This window comes from Lipotes vexillifer, unplaced genomic scaffold (genome assembly GCF_000442215.2).
Source record: "Lipotes vexillifer unplaced genomic scaffold, Lipotes_vexillifer_v1.1 scaffold58, whole genome shotgun sequence".
Lineage (NCBI taxonomy): Eukaryota > Metazoa > Chordata > Mammalia > Artiodactyla > Lipotidae > Lipotes > Lipotes vexillifer.
The window spans coordinates 3,740,475-3,759,531 of NW_006781997.1; the positions used below are offsets into that span (position 1 = coordinate 3,740,475).

Genomic DNA, 19,057 nt, shown 5'->3' on the forward strand with positions numbered 1-19,057 from the left:
TATTCCAAATTTGCATATTTAAAGTATTGAATTTCTTATATTTATTGCCAACGAGGATTTGCCTTAACAGAGAAGGGTTGACAAGGATTCTTGTAATGACTTTTCACATCTCAAGTCTAAGAAAGAGATCAAGGAAAGTGGGCCACGTTGAGCTACTCAGTGGAGCTTGTCTCTCATTTCTAATTTGTCAATTTGAGTCTACAGGAAGTAAAAAATGAGAACTTTTTTTCTGGCCATGCCACACAGCATGCAGGATCTTAGTTCCCCCACCAGGAGATTGAAGAATTGAACCCAGGCCCCAGCAGTGAAAGTGCTGAGTCCTAACCACTGGACCTCCAGGGAATTCTCAACAGTCATTATTTTTATAATAAAAACAAACTGTAAAAATTAAACACTTAAAGCTGGCATTGCCCATGACGTATCCCGAAACACAACAAATACAATGAGGTAAAGGCAGAGCTGACTGTGATGGGAAGCAGAATTCCCATTTACAGGGCTCTGGTTCAAGTCTTGGTTCTGCTTATTACTAGGTATATGCCTTTTATTTGCCTTCACTTAAAAAGATACTTTCATTATATATAGACTTGTATGATGACAGGTTGTTGTTTTGTCCAGCACCTTAAAAAAGTTGTTCCATAGCCTTCCTGGCCCTATTGTTTCTAGCAAGTGGTGTTTTTCCCTCTTTGTAGTGTATCTTCTTTCTTTTGCTGCTTTCAAGATTTTCTCTCTGTCTTTAGTCTTTAGCAGTTTGACTATGATATACCCGGGTGTAGCCTTCTTTGTATTTATACTGCTTGGGATTTCCTGAGCTTCCTGGATCTATTTGATGTCCTTCAACAAATTTGAAAAGTTCTTAGCTAAGATTTCTTCAAATATTTATTCTGCCCCATTGTCTCTCTCTTCTTCTGGAGTCCAATCACATGCATAATGGATCATTTCATTTTGTCCCAGGTAGTCTACTGTTTTTCTTTTTTTTTTTCACTCATCTTTTTCCTGTTCCAACTGGATATTTTGTACTCACCTATCTTCAAGTGTACAGATTCTTTCCTCTGCTGAATCCTACATTCTTCATTTCTGATATTGTGTTTTTTATCTCTAGAATTCCTACTTGACTATTTTAAAAATAGTTTCCTGGGCTTCCCTGGTGGCGCAGTGGTTGAGAGTCCGCCTGCTGATGCAGGGGACATGGGTTCGTGCCCCGGTCCGGGAAGATCCCACATGCCGCAGAGCGGCTGGGCCCGTGAGCCATGGCCGCTGAGCCTGCGCATCCGGAGCCTGTGCTCCGCAACGGGAGACGCCACAACAGTGAGAGGGCCACGTACAGAAAAAAAAAAAAAAAAAAAGTTTCCTGGTCTCTGATTAAATTCCCCATATCTTCAACCTCTTCCTCTAGAACTTATTACTTTTATCATAGTTATTATTAAGTTCTTGTCTGATAATTCCAATATCTACGACATCACTGGGTCTGTTTCTATTGATTATTTTCTCTCTTGACCATGTGTCACATTTTTCTTGCTTCTTCACATGTCTAGTAATTTTTTATTGTATCTGGACATTTTGTATAAAATAACAGTAGAGACTGAACTAAATAATATTTACTTTCCAAAAGAGGATGCCCTTTTTGTGTCAGGCTGCTTGGTTTTGGGGACTTAGTCAATCTGATCAGTGGGGCTGCACTTTCTTGTACCTTTAGTTTGACTTAGTTCACTGCTGACTTCAAATGTTTGCAAGCAGGATCAGCACTACCTTTTTTCAAGACTTGAGGTTTGAGCACTGTTGAGGTTTTAGAGCTCTCTGCACTTTGCAACAAAGCAACCAACTGTCTGAACCACTAAAAAATATATCTTTGCATTATAGCTCAGCTGACTACTGTTTGGGTTGCTGGGGAAATCTCTTTGCTCTCCAGTCATGTGATAGGCTTTCTGTACCCTAGAAATCTCTGTCTGGAATGTCTCTGAAAGATTTACCTCAGCGATCCTGCCATGCCTCCAACCCTTGGAAGGTGAAAGTCTATAGTGCCTCAAGTTCATTTCTCTCAGATCTCCTGAACTGTTCCCTCCACCTTCAAAGGAAGACTGCCATGTACCTGGGGAGGCTCCACACAACTCAGGTGGAATCTCTTTTAGCTCTCCTGCTCTACACCTCAGGCTTTGGTATACTACATGCCCAGCACTAGACACAGATCCATGAAATATAGTTTGCAGGTATATGTAGACCTGCTCTGTGGCTGGGGTCCTTTAGAATTAAAATCTGCCATACCAGCTCACGTGTGACCAGTAAAACCTAAACTTCTGGCTGCCGTTTTTTTTTTTTTTTTTACCTCTCTGTGGATTCCTTCTCTTGTCACTCTGCCATGAATGAGAGAAGCTGTGAATCTTTTCTGTCTTACAAAGGGAATTTTCTGTAGTTTTATACATTTAGGTCTCTTTTCTTCCTTAGCTTTCTGGTAGGTTCATAAAAACAATGATTTTATATGATTTTTGTTGGTAGAGTGAGACTGATGGTCTTTTGTGATTTACTATATGCTAAATAGAAGCGGCTCTACACTTTTTGATAAGTCAGTATCTCAAAGCTTCAGTTTCCGTATCCATAAAATGACCTAAATGATGCTTATAAGACTTATTGATGATGTAGTTGTGTTGTACATTCTCATTTCCTTTCTCTTTCTCCTTTGGGGGGGTACTTGAAATGGTGCATAGCATGGTCATAAAATCAAACAAACTCACTATGCACTATTTCTTTCTTTCTCCCTCATTTAAGTGTGTTCTTCTCTGTCAATAATTATCCAAGTTGAAAGGACTGGCTTTTCACCTGTTGCTTCAGAAAAATCTTACTCATCCTGGAATATACTACTTTTATTCAGAGCCAGAAGTAAATTAAAGGCCAACCCTAGAAAAGTCACATACAATTGAATACTGCCTCTCAAATATCAACTAGATTGGCATTTTAATGAAACCACCTTGGAGCACATAAAATGATCAATATATATTAGTAAACAATTTTTATTTAATAGTCATCCTCATTTTTTTAGGGAGGAAATTTGAGTCACAGAGATATTAAGTTGACCTGCTCAAGGAAGGAACGTAACCATGGTAGAAACCATCCTTGAATGTAATTTGACTGTTCTGAATACCACAGCAGTCATCTAAACCATGCTGCTAATTTATACTGATTTGGGATTCCTGGAACCTACTTCCATGCCACTTTCATTATTTTTTACAGAAGAGATAAAATAATATATATACTAAACTGACTTCATTCTTTTTGTATTAAACATTAATAAAAATGCCACAAGAGTGAAGAGAACCATATGCAAATGACACTGAGCTATAGAAAAAGACAGGATCTATTTGGCTGATGGGCATATTCCTGCACTGATATTGGCTAAAATTATCACTATTTCTCTCTGCAATCCATTCTTCTCAGACATATTAACACCAGTAAACCTCCCCGGGAATCCAAAATCCAAATGCTGGAAAATGCCCCTGGGTTATCGCTCATATTCTGCTTTCTAAGCAAAAATACTTTTTTTTTTTGAATGGATAATTCTGGTTATACCACAGCTAAACTGACTCAATTACTTTAGTTTACATGATGCCCTAAAGGATTATTACTGATGTCATTTATGTGATCACAAGCTGTGTTTACAGCCATAAAGAAAGCTAGGCTTGGGTAGTATTAATAGCCCTACTAATTACACTACTATAAAAGGTTTATGGATGATATAAATTTCTACATTATTACTCCAGTGTTCTGGCGGTGGTGTTCTTCCAGAGGAAGGTATCACAGGGCCCATTTGTTTTCCCTTCTTTGCACTAATTCATGAGGAGACGAAAACAAGAGACTGAGTTAAAGAAAGAAGGAAAGGAGTCCACTGGGACTTATTCTTACACTGCAGAGGGATCATTATCATTTCATGTTTTTATTTTAGGGTTTAAAAGTTATTTCATCTTGCCCATAAACATGTGAAAGGATGCTCATTTCACTGGTAATTAAGGAAATGAAATTTAAAACAATAAGTATTTTTCACCTTTCAGATTGAAAAAAAGTTACTGATAATATCAAATGTCAATAAGTAAGTGGGAAAACAGATACTCTCAAATACTGTTAGTATGCTTTTGAACTGGTAATACCTTTGGAGAGGACAGATTCGGTGATATTTATCAATATTCAAAATGCCTCTTGACTCAGCATTTAAATTTTTAGAAATCTAAACTATGAGATACTCTCATGTATTTAAGGATATATCTACAAGGTTGTTTCTTGTAAATGGATGGAAATGCAAAATGGCAACAATCTGTATGACCAGTAACTGTGAGTTTATCAATACTATCGTAGCAATTAAAAATGATTAGGTAAATATACATGTACTGAGATGGAAAAATTTCCAGTATATATTAAGTGGAAAAAGCAAGTTTCAGAACAATATGTATAGCTCCTAGCATTTACATGAAAAACACATTATAATCATGTACATGAATGCATATGCATAAAAAAATTCTGTGAATGGTGAATAACAAAATTTTAACAAAGATTTCCTTTGAAGAAGAGAGTGGCATTTATGCCGTAGGTGAGAAGCACTATCTCTTTTTTTTTTTTGCGGTACGCGGGCCTCTCACTGTTGCGGTCTCTCCCGTTGCGGAGCACAGGCTCCGGATGCACAGGCTCAGCGGCCATGGCTCAAGGGCCCAGCCACTCCGCGGCATGTGGGATCTTCCCGGACTGGGGCACAAACCCGTGTCCCCTGCATTGGCAGGCGGACTCTCAACCACTGCGCCACCAGGGAAGCCCCAAAGTGAATTGATTTTAATTGGAAGTTCTATATTAAGTGATGAACTGATTTTTTTCTGCGCCACAAGGCTTGCGGGTCTGGGATCTTAGTTCCCAGCCAGGGATAGAACCTGGTCCACAGCAGTGAAAGTGCCAAGTCCTAACCACTGGACCGCCAGGGAATTCCAGAACTGAATTCTTTGAGTTTAGCGATAATGCTGTGTACAGAGCACAGTATGAACCAAAGTTACATCTTCTGAAACTAGTACCTAAAATATTAAGTTTATTTTTTTTTACATTAGGATCGACATCTCCTGCTCTAAAACCCAAGGCAACTTGGCTTGCACTTCAGAAGACACCCTACTCAGAAAACAAAAATTAGTTATTATATCTCTGATCTCCTTTCCTCAAGTAGATGGGCATCTTAGAAAGCAGAAATAGCAACATTCTAGTATCTTGATTTTGAGTCTCTTTGAATCCTTGTTAAAAGACCATATTTTGGTTTACAAAATGAAGCTGGAAAGTAGATGTTGATTTTAATTGACATGGAAAATAGTCACCTTTTATTAACCAATTCCTCTCCCAACTGTTTTTAAAAATCCTGGTTTCAATAAAAGTCACAAATAAACAAGGTTTACATGATCATCCAAAGCCTGGTTGACTGCTGCACTTTAGCTTAGCATAAATAAAGTTTTAAAAGAGGGATTACAGTGATGAAGATGTGGCAGATGTCAGAGACAGAGAGCTGTTCAGGGGTGGTAGTGGCGGTCCAGGTGAGAAGGAATGCTAGGCAGTGCTAGGGTTGATGGGGATGGAGAGAGGGCATCTGAAGGGGTCTCCTCAGGTGCTGGTACCCAGTGGGCTCAATAAATATTTGTGAAATTTAACTGAAGACAACTTTGTACCAGCAATATATTCCACAATCAAATGAAACTTCAACCCCAGAGATGATGGGACTTTTCTAAGTTAGTTGCTGACTGTGTTTAAACTTTAACCTTGGGAGCTGCATCAATACACAGGGGATACCTGTGGCTAGAGATACGCTTGCTAAGGGGCGATACTCTTTTCTGGTTTTCAGGTGAAGCCATGAATAAATAGATTTAGATCAGGGATTTTGGTACAAGATTAAGAGGATGCAGTAGTGGTTTCTTCAAGGGAATTATAGTCATTGCTGTACTTAGTTGGATATTTATCTGTGCTACTTTCTAGAAATGAATTGGAACTACTGGAAATTGTACCTATTGTAACCCTAGTTTACTCCTCTAGAATACTACGAAATGGAAACCTAACACCCTGAAAGAGATGTGATGAATACGTGCTGAATGGAGCATGCTGCACGCTAAGAAAATAAGATGAGCTAGTTGGTTGAAAGCAAGCAGTTGATATTTTCTCCTTCCTTCCCACCCCTCCACATATGCTAAAGGTCCCAGTGAGTGGTTGGCAGCCTTTTCCCTTTGTCAGGTACTAAAATAAAGGCTGTGAACTCTGATATCCTCCACTGTATTATTACTTTTCATTTTATAACATTAAATTATCGTGGTTTCTATTTTATGGTTGTTAGAAACTTGGGAAGAGCATAAATTCATGTAACAGTAAGTGCTAAAGGTACATTCCTAAATCACCAGAGAGGTAAAGACTTCTTAAAAGGACAAAGCCAGAAAAGTAAAGGGCTATTTTCCACTACGTAAAGGGGTCACTTAAGTCAGGCAAAAAGACGTAAATCTGTGATCCATATATAAACTGCCTGTAAGAGGAGAAGAGACTTTTGAGGGTCTTGGGAGCCACTAATGATCATGAAAATACCAACTGCTCTAGCTCATAGACGCCTAGCAGCCAAGAAATTGCCACCGCCAAGTCTAAATAAAGGAGGTGGGTGATGTCTGTGCTGTGTTCTCCCAGGAGACAGCATGGGGTGCGGGGGGGTGCAGGGACTGGGGGAACAGCTGCCACTCTTCTGAATGCAAAGTCAGGGTCCTGGAGCAAGGGGTGTGCACCGTCAAAGAAAGGCCAAGAGGAAGGCCATGAAACAGCAATGGATTGATTCTAACTGCTTGGACTGAATCCATCTGTTGTGAATAACTGGGAAAGGGTGGCTGGATGGAGCAAAGAGTGATAAAATGGATAGCAGAGAAGTAAATTCTTTTGCAATGGAGATTTGGTGGAGATAAGGGAAAGCTGGTGGGGGGGGCGGTGCTCAGATCTGTACTCTTGTAATGACACGGACTGTTTACTCTCCCCTTGTCTGAGCGCTTAGAAGGGGTGTCAGAAGGGAGCTCATCTTCACTCAGTTAGGTATCCTTCACACCTGGTAGTACGCTGCCTAACAGAACAAGGCCCTCAAGAAGTGTTTGCCGACTTAATGAATGAAATAATGTATGAAAGAATACATAAAGGAGGAATGAGCAACTGAGGAAAGTAAGATAAATTTAGATAAGAGAAAGGTGAGTAGATGTGATCAGGTCAGAGTGTTCTAGAAGGTTCTGTATGAAGTAATCATGGGCAGACCTAAAACTATAAACCTCTGTAGGCTAGGGAGAATTTGAATCCTTGGCTTGTACACCAGGTTGATTCCTTCAGTTAAGAGACACTGAGTACAGGAACACATTTATCAATGACTTTCCTGTCAGATATCTAAATTAGTCAACATATCTGATGCCAAAACAAGAGAAATCAGGGATTGAGATCTATTACGTTTCCATATAGTAAACAACTTACAATTTTTAACAGGGCAGAGACTTCTACATTTATGCCACTTATATAAGCTCTGCCCACACATTGCTCTGTGAAAAAGAAGTTACCAAGTTCCTTAACTTTATTTATAGAAGTTGAGTTCTTTGCTTGCTCCTGAGTGATCTTAGTTTCTTTTAGTCTGACAAAAGTGTAAAATCAATAGCTTGCTTAAAGCTGTGCTATAATGGTCCTGAGTTTAACACAGCACAGCTGGAAATTTCGACCTCCGCGAATGACATTCACTAAGCCAAAAGTTGAATTGTGCTTGTAGGTATAGAACCAGCTGCTTTGAATTTGGTGAGGCCCTAGTAGTCCATTGAGTTTGTCTGCAGCGTGTTCTTCTTGCTGAAAGATGGCTGAACGATGGCTCCGCGATCTGTGACAGCCTCTCCCTTTCTTAGCTAGAGAATGACGCACTGGCTGCCTACATTTCCCTGGCTGTGTAGCCCCCAGTGCTTTGTGCTCTCTCTGGGTATTTCGCAGCTCTTTTTCATCTTGGACTATTTTTATTTTTTCCTATTGTCACCCTGATTTTATTTTTCAACTTTAAAATAGAAATAATATTCTTACCCTGTCAAAAAATGGGAGCGAGATTCCCTCCTTCCCCTTCTGATTTCTTGTAGTTTGGACCATTTGAGTGAAGTTATGCTTGAAAGTTGAAGGGGGGCTCTGGCTCCTTCTGAACAGATTCTGGGTGCCCATGGTCTCCCACCACGTAGCTTCCTCAGGCAGGAGGGAGCCCCACTCTACATGCTGCGGGGGAAGGACTTGGGCTCAGGCATTGCAGAATTAGTCCTGCTCTAGTATATCAATGAATTCCCTCATTCACAATGGACACCATAGGTAAGAAAGCATCTAAAATGTCTCTCCTTTTTGCTCCCTCTGTAAATCAGACCACTGCCTACTCTGACATCCAGTGACAAGGAGAACATAAGTGCTGGGATATGGCTAATGAATTTCAGGATCCGCATGATAGAACTGATTCAAATTAAGGGGTACATGTGTAAAATCCAACTTTCTGGGGAGGAAAATCAAATCTAATTCCAATGATGGCAGATTATATTCATTGAATGCTTTTTATATGTCTGACACTGTGCTAGGAGTTTTCCACATATAGTACCTCACTTGGTCCACGTGAAAGCTGTAAGGCAGTTACTATTATTACCCTGACTTGTGAAATGAAGAAATACAACACAGGCAAGTTAAACCAGGATGACTCAATGGCTCTTGAATTTCTACTGAACTGAGAAACAGAAAATGTCTAGATCCTAATTGTTTAAAGTTACATTTTAATTTAGTGAACATAAGTAATAATTCCCAAATATGATTTTTAAGGGTAGACATTTACTTAGACATGACTAATTAGGCAGTTAAAGGTAAAATAAAGTAATATTCATGTTCTTTCATACAAAGACATATCAAATAGTAAAAAATTGTCACAAATTTTGATCATATTTTCTTTTATCTGGAAGTAATATTTTTTATATTTTTTCCTCATATAGGTCACTGAAGGGGCCCAGTCACTCCAACTTGTAGTCAGAACCCACCATTTGCAGGAATCGCATTTAAATTTGGTGAGTTACACATTCTTCTTCCTGGTCCTCAAAAACGCAGAAATGGAAACGAATGAAACCAGACAGTCAAAAAAATTAATGGACAGGGAACTCTGATCTAAAGATAATCACAATGCAATTCTAATCCTGTGGGGAAAAAAAAAACTTTGCTTCATTGTTTTATTCCCCACCACTCCCGCCCTGCAAATCTCATGCAGCAGACTGCAACAGTGTCTGCAAGATGGCTATAACTGCTGAGTCTTTGATTTAATGAAAACTTAGGGAAAGCAATTCAATTCACTGCAGGGACTGCTTTGTTCTTCCATTATGATTCTTTTTTAATGAGAAAGATGATTGTAAGGATAAACTCTATTCCTCTGAATTTTTACACTAATTACATACAAAGCACTATTTTGGCAGAAGGGGACTTATCTCCTTCAGGCAATATAGTTATCATCTTGTAACCACCCTTCAATCTCCCACAAGAATGCTGGAGCTTCGTGCCAAGAATGAGTATTGCTCTATGCCAGCTCTCAGCATGGATAGATGAATGCTTAAAGATTTCCAGAATTAACAGTTAACATAGACTCCAGATAAAACAGGAAGACAATCCCTCCCTCCATGCTTATTTGCTGTTTGGAATAGAAGAATCAGAAGGGCATCCATTAATGAAGTATTTGGCATGGGGAATGAGGGAGGGCCTGATGTATAGTGTGTGTGTGTGTGTGTGTGTGTGTGTGTGTGTGTGTAAGTTTATGTAAGGATTCATTAAAAGAAAATGGTGTTGCATATTCATGTCATTTTCCTTCAATCTAAAAGTCATTTATTGTGCTAAGTGATATTGAAAGTTCTGGCTAAGGAATCACTCTGTTTGAGATTCAGTCACTTTAGCACAAACAGTATATGCACTATTAGGTACTGTAAATTTGGTTAAGACTGTGGGAGACTTGACTTGGGGCAGATTCACCCTGTAAGTACTGCATATGTATGAAATTTATGTACTTTTACATTATTTAATAGATTGTGAGCTTGATAAGTAATAATTCATGACCCAGGAGCAGGTTCTTTAGAGTAGGTACATTTTCTGGGGCTGGAGGAAACTATATTCATTCTTGCAGCCTGAAAGCATGCCACAATGAAGTAGGAGGTTTTAATGGCATTTCCTAATACCCATAAGTGACTGAGGGAATAGCTGCACATTGGAAACTCTGAGCCCAGTGATAACGTTATTTCATCATGGCAGCCATGGAGAGAGAGTAGACAGTCAGTTCCCTTTCTTTTTTTTTCCTTTGGTCAAGTGTATTAAAGTATAATTTATATGTAATAAAAGGCACCCCTTTTAAGTGTACAGTTTGAAGAATTTTGACAAATGTATATAGTCATGTAACCTCTACAGCAATCAAGGTATACAGAACATTTCCATTACCCCAAAAGTTCCCTTGTGTCCCTTTGCAGTCAACACCCCACTCCCCACTCTAGCAACCATTGATCTATTTCCTGACCTTATAGTTTTGCCTTTTCCAGAACATCACATTACTATGCATTATGTAATTATACAGTATATAAGCTTTCGTGTCTGGCTTCTTGCACATAGCATAATGCTTTTGAGATTAATCCATATCATTGCATGTATCAGTAGCATTTTCCTTTTATGGCTGAGTCATACTCCATTGTGTGCATTTACCACAACTGTTTTTCTCCTTTCACAAACTGATGAGCTTTTGGGTTGGTTACAGTTTGGGCTTATGAATATGAATAAAACTGCAATGGACATTTGTGTACAGTTCTTTGTGTGGATATTATGTTTTCATTTCTCTTCGAAGAATGTGATTGATGGGTTACATGGTAAGTGGATGTTTAACTTTATAAGAAACTGCCAAGCCATTTTCCAAAGTGTCCGTATCGCTTTGCATTCCCAGCAGCAGTATATGAGAGTTCCAGTTGCTCCATATACTGGCAGGCAGTTTTGCTAGAAATGGAATTTAATTTTCCCCTTTGATCTTCTCTAACAATTTCCCAGCATGGCTTGTGTAAAAATCCCTTCACCCCCACCCGCTGCCCCACCTTCTCTTCTCCCTTCCCCAACATAAGCATAATTCCCATGGAGTGTCCACCAAGGTTCATTTCAGAAATCACTGAGGTACACCCTTTCTATACTATGGGGGATAAAACTCTCCAATCATACATATGAAGTAAAAATAGATGCAACATGACAAGAAACAGGAATGGAGGTTTGCCAAGTAATTTCCCATAAGGGAGATATTTTAATAGGCTCCAGTGACTATTACCTCACCAGACGTAGGTAAGTGACAGTAATATCTCCCCCACGACTCTCAAGGGAGTTACAATCCAGTATTTACATTTGTCAAGTCCTTCCTTATCCAACCGTCTAAGAATCCCTTCTCAGTGATTTATTCAAGGTTATCCAGAGAACTGGAAAGTGAACTAGCTGTGTATGAGCAGAACTCAGGCTTTAACATACAAGATGGCCAAAAAGCACATGAAAAGATGCTCAACATCACTAATTATTAGAGAAGTGCAAATCAAAACTACAGTGAGGTACCACCTCACACCGGTCAGAATGGCCATGATCAAAAAACATACAAACAATAAATGCTGGAGAGGGTGTGGAGAAAAGGGAACCCTCCTAGACTGCTGGTGGGAATGTAAATTGGTACAACCACTATGGAGAATAGTATGCAGGTTCTTTAAAAAACGAAAAACAGATCTACCATATCATCTGGCAATCCCACTCCTGGGCATATACCTGAAGAAAACCGTAATTCGAAAAGATACATGCACCTTAATGTTCGTTGCAGCACTATTTACAATAGCCAAGACACAGAAGCAACCAAAATGCCCATCGACAGATGACTGGATAAAGACAATGTTGTACGTATATACAACATCACTGGAATAATGGAATATGGAATATTACTCAACCGTAAAAAAGAATGAAATCATGCCATTTGCAGCAACATGGATGGACTCAGAGATGATCATATGAAGTGAAGTAAGTCAGACAGAGAAAGACAAATATCATATGATATCACTTACATGTGGAATCTAAAAAAAAATGATACAAATGAACTTATTTACAAAACAGAAACAGACTCACAGACTTTGAAAACAAACTTATGGTTACCAAAATGGAAACACTGGGGGGAGGGATAAATTAGGAGTTTGGGATTAACAAATACACACTACTATATATGAAATAGATAATCAACAAGGACCTACTGTATAGCACAGGAAACTCTACTCAATATTCTGTAATAACCTACATGCGAAAAGATTCTGAAAAAGAATGGATACATGTATATGTATAAATGAATCACTTTGCTGTACACCTGAAACTAACACAAAATTGTAAATCAACTGTACTCTAATATAAAATAAAATTAAAAAACAAAACAAAAGGGCTTCCCTGGTGGCGCGGTGGTTGAGAGTCCGCTTGCCGATGCAGGGGACACGGGATCGTGCCCCGGTCCGGGAAGATCCCACATGCCGCCGAGCGGCTGGGCCCGAGAGCCATGGCCGCTGAGCCTGCGCGTCCGGAGCCTGTGCTCCGCAACGGGAGAGGCCACAACAGTGAGAAGCCCACGTAACAAAAAAAAAAATCAAAAAACAAAAAAAACAAAACAAAACTGAGGCTTCTGCTCTGAGAAAATCCTGGATCCTGCTTTAACTCTTTTTACTGCTCTGGCCTGTGTTTTTGACTTCCTATGGCAAGCACCAAAGAAAATTCCAACAAAGGCAAGGGGCAAAGATTCACAGAGGCAGAGCCATACAAACAGAACTGGGGAGGTAGGATCTTCAGGGGATTCTAGGGTCTGACATACTGTGAAATGCCAGATACCTAAGTTTCCCAGACCTTGTGGTTTTCTGAGAGGTCTATATTATTTCGTATGAAGTCCTACGTTTCTTCTAATTACACAGATATTTTAAATCTTGCAGCATTGGTAATTGAGAATTTAGCCTATGTAATTGTAAGAAGTGTAAGAAGTATAGTGTTTCTGCAGAGAACAAATACGAAGCCTGCCTTACATTGGAAGAGGCAACAATTATCTTCTGATTAATGTCTCCCCAGCCACCACCAAAAGGAGCAATACTTTTTTGGTACAAATTCTGAGAAGAACATTCTTGTGGGGACTAGACTACTGGGCCATGAGTTGCATCCAGCTATTGTGTGTAGACAAGGCTGTCATCTTTATATATTTCTCACACCAATCCTGCCCTATTTGAGTGCTCTGGATGAAAAAAGAAGATAGTGGGTAAAAGGGATCAGGAGAGGGTGAGTGCTTGATATTCCTGAGCTGACTTAATGCTTTCAGCCTCTCCACTGAGAACTGAAATTTGAACCTAGACCTCTAGGATTTCTGTCTTCTGGAATTTAATGTTCAAACCGAGAATATTTCTCTTGAACAGTAAGGCATGAATTTACTTTTCAGTATTCTCTTTGGAAAAAGTCAAAGGGATTACACATGATGATATTTTTGAGTGTTCTGTTAGTACTACTAGTAACTTGTTTCATTTTCACACTCACCCAAAGGAATATATAAAAGATTCAACAAATATTTTAATGTGTATGTAAGAATTTGGTGGAATTCATGCAATACTCGTCAAATTTTTAGCTGCAAGCTTGTCTTTTATTCAAAATTGGAAGAGCTTATAAAAATATCTTTCAGTGAAAAAGCAAGACTTGTAGTCACCAGGAATATCTCTAATGATGCTCAACAGTGGCAACCTTTTCTTCTCTTTCTAGGGTCTGTATACAAAAAGAAGCAGGCACTTCTGATTCTATCCATGCGTTCATTACTGATACCCATTCTTTCCCCGCCATCATGACTTGAGGAAGAAAACAAGGAACCAAAGTGTTTTCTTTTCACTCTCAGCATCCTGGTTTTGCTCCACAATCCTTACCTCCCCCATCGCTGAGCAACTTGTTGATAAGGAAAACAAATAGAAACTGGAGAGGCAAGAACTGAGAAAAACTGGCAGAAGAAAAGGAAGAAGAAATTATGGACTATTTAAAAATTGTGTGGTTTATATATATTCAGAAGTTAAAAACTGCCAAAAAAGAACCATGGATATCTATTATTTAAGAACTGCTGAAAGTAGTTCTGGGAAGCAGCAGGATTCTTGTAATCATTGATAAAAGAAGCTTATGGGCAAAAAGTTTGATGACATAATTTTTCTTGATAAGAAATATATCCTATTTCACCTTTGTTTTAAAAGCCTGTCACGTTTCTTGCTTCTACATCCAAATGCAAGAACTGAGTGGTCTTCAGTTGTTCACAGTCTTTGCTTTTTGTTTCTCTGCTTCCTGATTTCAGCTAGTATTACATGGAATTTTAAGAAAAAAGTAGGCATGAGGAAGAGGCTTCCCAGGCAAATCTGTAAGTTTTGGGAAGCTTCACTATACTTTCTTAGTCATATACCTGTGAGATAATAGAAATATATATGTATCGTTCTCTGCCCCCAGTTCCTGGCACAGAGCTCCTAAAACACTTGTAATTTCCTAAGTGAGAAGAACGCTAGGAGCATATTTTGTTCTAATATTTGGTCTTTGACCCTAGTTCCTGACACAGAGCTCCTAAATCCCTTACAATTTCCAGGGAGATAGGAATTTCTTTTGTTTCTAATGAGGTGACTCTTGGTGCGCTCCTGGATGGGGCTGGTCACCAGAAACACCAAGCTATGATTAGAAGCCTGGAACTTTCAGCCCCGCCTTCCCATTTTCCAGAGAGAGGAGAGGGGCTGGAAATGAAGCTAATGATCATGCCTCTACCTAATGAAGCCTCCGTATAAATTCCCAAAGCATGAGGTTTGGAGAGCTCTAGGGCTGGTGAACGTATGACGTGGAGGTGCTAAGAGTGCTGTGCCCAGAGAGGGCCTGGGGGCTCCACGGCCCTTGCCACACACCTTGCCCTACTCACCTCTTCCATCTGAGCGTACATCTATATCCTTTATCACATCCTTCTGTAATAAACTGGTAAACAGTAAGTAAACTGCTTTCCTGAGTCCTGTGAGAGGCTCGAGCAAATTAACCAAACCCAAGGAGGGTTCGTGGGAACCTCTGATCTATAGCAGGTAGGTCAGAAGCACAGGTAATAACTTCTATCCATCTCCAGATAGAACTGTCAGAACTGAGTTATACTGTAAGACACCCAGCTGGTGTCACAGAGTTGCATGGTGTGGGAAAAGCCCCACACATCTGGTGTCAGAAGTATTGAGAGTAAAGGAGAAACACAAGAGGAGGACTATGTTTTTCTTTACAATTCCTGAAACCCTACTTTGTACATATAGCGTGAGTTTGGATTTCAGGCATTACTTCAATGGGTATATGTGTGTGTGTGTGTGTGTATATATATATATATATATATGTAAAATTTTACTACTCTGGACAGTAACTTAGCTTAAATAGTAACATATTTTCTCTTGTCTCCTAGTAATACATAGATTTCAGGTAGTTCATTTAATTTCTTTCTTTTTTTTTTTCCTGGCTGTGTTGGGTCTTCGCTGCTGCACGCGGGCTTTCTCTAGTTGCAGCAAGCAGGGGTTACTCTTCGTTGTGGTGTGTCGGCTTCTCCTTGCAATGGCTTCTCTTGTTGCGGAGCATGGGTTCTAGGCACGCAGGCTTCAGTAGTTGCGGTGCATGGACTCTAGAGCGCAGGCTCAGTATTTGTGGCGCACGGGCTTAGTTGCTCCACGGCATGTGGGATCTTCCTGGACCAGGGTTCAAACCCGTGTCTCCTGCATTGGCAGGCGGATTCTTAACCACTGCGCCACATTGTCTGAGTAACTTCCCCAAAGTGGTTACAACTAACCAAGTAACAGCTATCTAAATTTTATCTGAATTCTCAAATGTGATACATTGTCATTGGAACTACTTTTTTGAAGTACCGTTTTTTCTACAGAGTTGTATTAAAGAAGCTCTTTAGGGGAAACAGCAAGATTTTTTAAAATTTTAGAACCATCTGGAATAAAAAAACCTAGCTCCAATCACGAAGGGCTAGCCTTAAAACTTGTTATACAGTATACAATTTTTTTTAAGGAGGATGGTCTTTGTAGGAATCAATTTTTGGTTTTCTACAAATTTTTGCAGGAACCAATTAATAATCAGGGACAAATTCAAAACTCCAGTTTGAACTGGCGTTACACTGAAACTTATACTGCATTCTGTTGCTTCGGAGTCTTTGATCATTGGCTCAGTGCAAATTTGGTGAGGAGAATTCACTTTAACTCTGAAGTCAAATTTCCACAAAGCTTTTGTAATAACATCACCCTTAATGCTCTTGAAAGGCTTCTTGCATTTATCACATTGTGTTTACATGTGACAATCATACATTTTATAATTAAAACGATAAAGAAAGATTATTAATTCCTGAGTCTAACTTATTGCTATTGGGTGGCCTAAGGTGGTATCAAATGAATATGGTGGCCCTGTGGGGCCAGTGACATCTGTGCTGGAAGAATTGGGAAGGCTGGCATCTTGCTCAAGCCTGACCTGCAGCACTCCCGGCAGAGTACTTAGCAGAGTACTTAGGAAGTACCTGGAAGGAAGGAGAAAATGTGGCCATGACAGCACTTTCCTCACACACATCACACTTTCCATCCTCTCCTCTTTGCTCTGTTCATTCCCTCTCAAATCTTGAGGTGCATGAGGAAGGAGATTATTATGTCTCTAGAACATGGCACTGAATCAGCCTATACAAAATTAATGTAATTACTATGTTGATTTCCAGATGTTAGCTTAATGCCAGCCTATTAAAACTTCTAAAATGAAGCTTAAAACAAACAAACCTTCTGAGTAAGCACCCATATAAAGACATGCCAGCATATTTAGTGATAATCTGAGGCAATAAAGGAATCTCTGGATAGGGCATTTTAGAAACTGGTTCTCTCCATCACCAACTGCAATGACAGTCGGAATTTTCTCAGGTCCTCTTCAGTCTTTTCCTTCCAAAGAGCCTCTGAATTCCTTGCTGTTTCTGGTCCTTGGCCTCTTTCCAGTCGTGCCTCTGCCCTGCCCACCCTCGCCATCCTCTCCCAGCACCGTTTACAGTCACATCCTCCTGAAATCAGTGCTGTGCCTCACTAGACTTCACCCCCAGGGCTGGTTTCTTATCCAGGGTTTTGAAATCCAAGGGGAAAAATCCTCCTTTTGCTCCAACCTGTCTCCCTTCCCTCTTCCTTCCTCCCCGGACCGCACATGGGTGGGCACAGTGGGCCATGAAGGCACCCAGCCCTGGCCTGGGAGGGGCCCCTACTCTCCCTAGTTCTATAGCCTGGAGCAGGTTTCTGATGCTGGGGGAGCCTCCGATCTCTCATTTATAAAATTTTGGATAATGATTCTTATTTCCTTGGATTGAAGGAATAAAAGAGGTAATTCACATATGTAGTAGCTGGCACATTACAAAGCCTCAACAGAGGGTATTATTATTAACCTTGGGTCTTTTTCTACATTTAGTTTTTTAAGCTTTTCTGTCTCTACCTGTAACTGTGAAATTATTCTCTGTTTCTTAGAATGGCTTGATTTTATTTTTTTCCCTGATGAGAGTTTTTGTTAAATCTCTGGGCTCCTGGAAAGTAAGATCAACAAGAACCCAAAGACTAGTTGTAGTTCACCATCTTGTAGTCTAGACTGGTTCTAAAAATCTCTAGAGAACGTAAATTCACCACTTTCGTGTGATTTTTTTGGTTATGTTAGAGTGTTGCAAAATTGCTCTTCATGTAATCTTACTATCCTTAATTATAATCCTTGTACTGGGCTAAAATCATTCTATTCTTTAATAATTCTAAACTATTATTCAAGCTTTCGTCAAGTGATTTTTAAGTCGAACTGCACAGCTCTCTCTTCTTGAACGACCAAACTATACATTCCTCATGTTAACAGTCTCTCATAAGTAAATTTCTAATTATAGGCCTCCCCAGTTTCCTCATTTTCTGGAGTTCTTTCCTGGACTGAGGCACCAATGGTGAAATTGTGGGTATAACTGTTTAGATAATGCATTTGTAGCATTCAAAATCATTAGCTTCCAAATCCTACTGAGGAAATATAGCTGAGACGCAACGTCTATAACTTTTGTAGCCTGAGGTTTTATTTGAAATTTTACTCTTAAATTAATTATGCCTACTGATGTTAAATTTTAAAAAACAAACACCAATAACACCAATATTTGAGAAGCAAATGAAATTAGCTTTTCCAATACTTTAAACAAATCCCAAGTTAAACTAGAATTCAGTCCTAACTTGTTCATTTTTACTCTCCCTCTAAGAGGAAATCTAGTCCTGGCCAAAGCATTTTAATTAAGCAATATGACTCTGAAGGACAATCCAAATAAGGAAATATACAAATTCAATGCTGATATATGATTATTAGCAAAGTTTCTAAAGAGTATGACTCTTAGGATTGATGTATATGGCTATACACATATCTTTATTCATTATTATGGTATGTAATTGTCTTCAAACCTATTAATGGCTACTTTTCAGTGCATATTTTACAGTCGACAGCTGATACTGGGGGATTATTATTGGCTATTTCTGGGCCATAGGTATAATCATAAGTCTCTGAAGTATATGCTCCAGAGATATACCCCAAGGATTTCAACTGCAATTGCCCTTTAATAAGTTTTTCTTGCACTGACTCTTGGAGGACTTGTTTCATTTTTTTGGCTCTTTTAAGTTTAGACAGAACATCTCACATGGCCATTTGTGGTAGTTTTCTTTTCTTTCTTTTCCCCTTTGTTATTACTAGAGTTGTTTGTGTTTACTATTTTTATCTTTCTCGTGATACTTTCCCAAGAACATATATTTGTCTGTAATCCTCTTGGATTTCTAAGGGCTAGCATTTATTAAGACAGCTTCATCAGGCCTGTTTCAGGTTCCAGGGAAGCAGTCTATTTAGATTTACTGAGGGGTACAAGAAATGCTAACAGGAATTCAAATATAAGCAATTGTACATTTCTGCCTATACATGCATTTCCTACTTCCTGCTG

General features: G+C 39.3%; 1 protein-coding gene across 1 annotated transcript in view; it reads right to left on the reverse strand.

Annotated features, from left to right (window-relative positions):
- The window catches only part of SLC35F1 (solute carrier family 35 member F1), a 425,524-nt gene that overhangs the window by 151,887 nt on the left and 254,580 nt on the right, over positions 1 to 19,057 (reverse strand). The gene's annotated exons all lie outside the window — the stretch shown is intronic.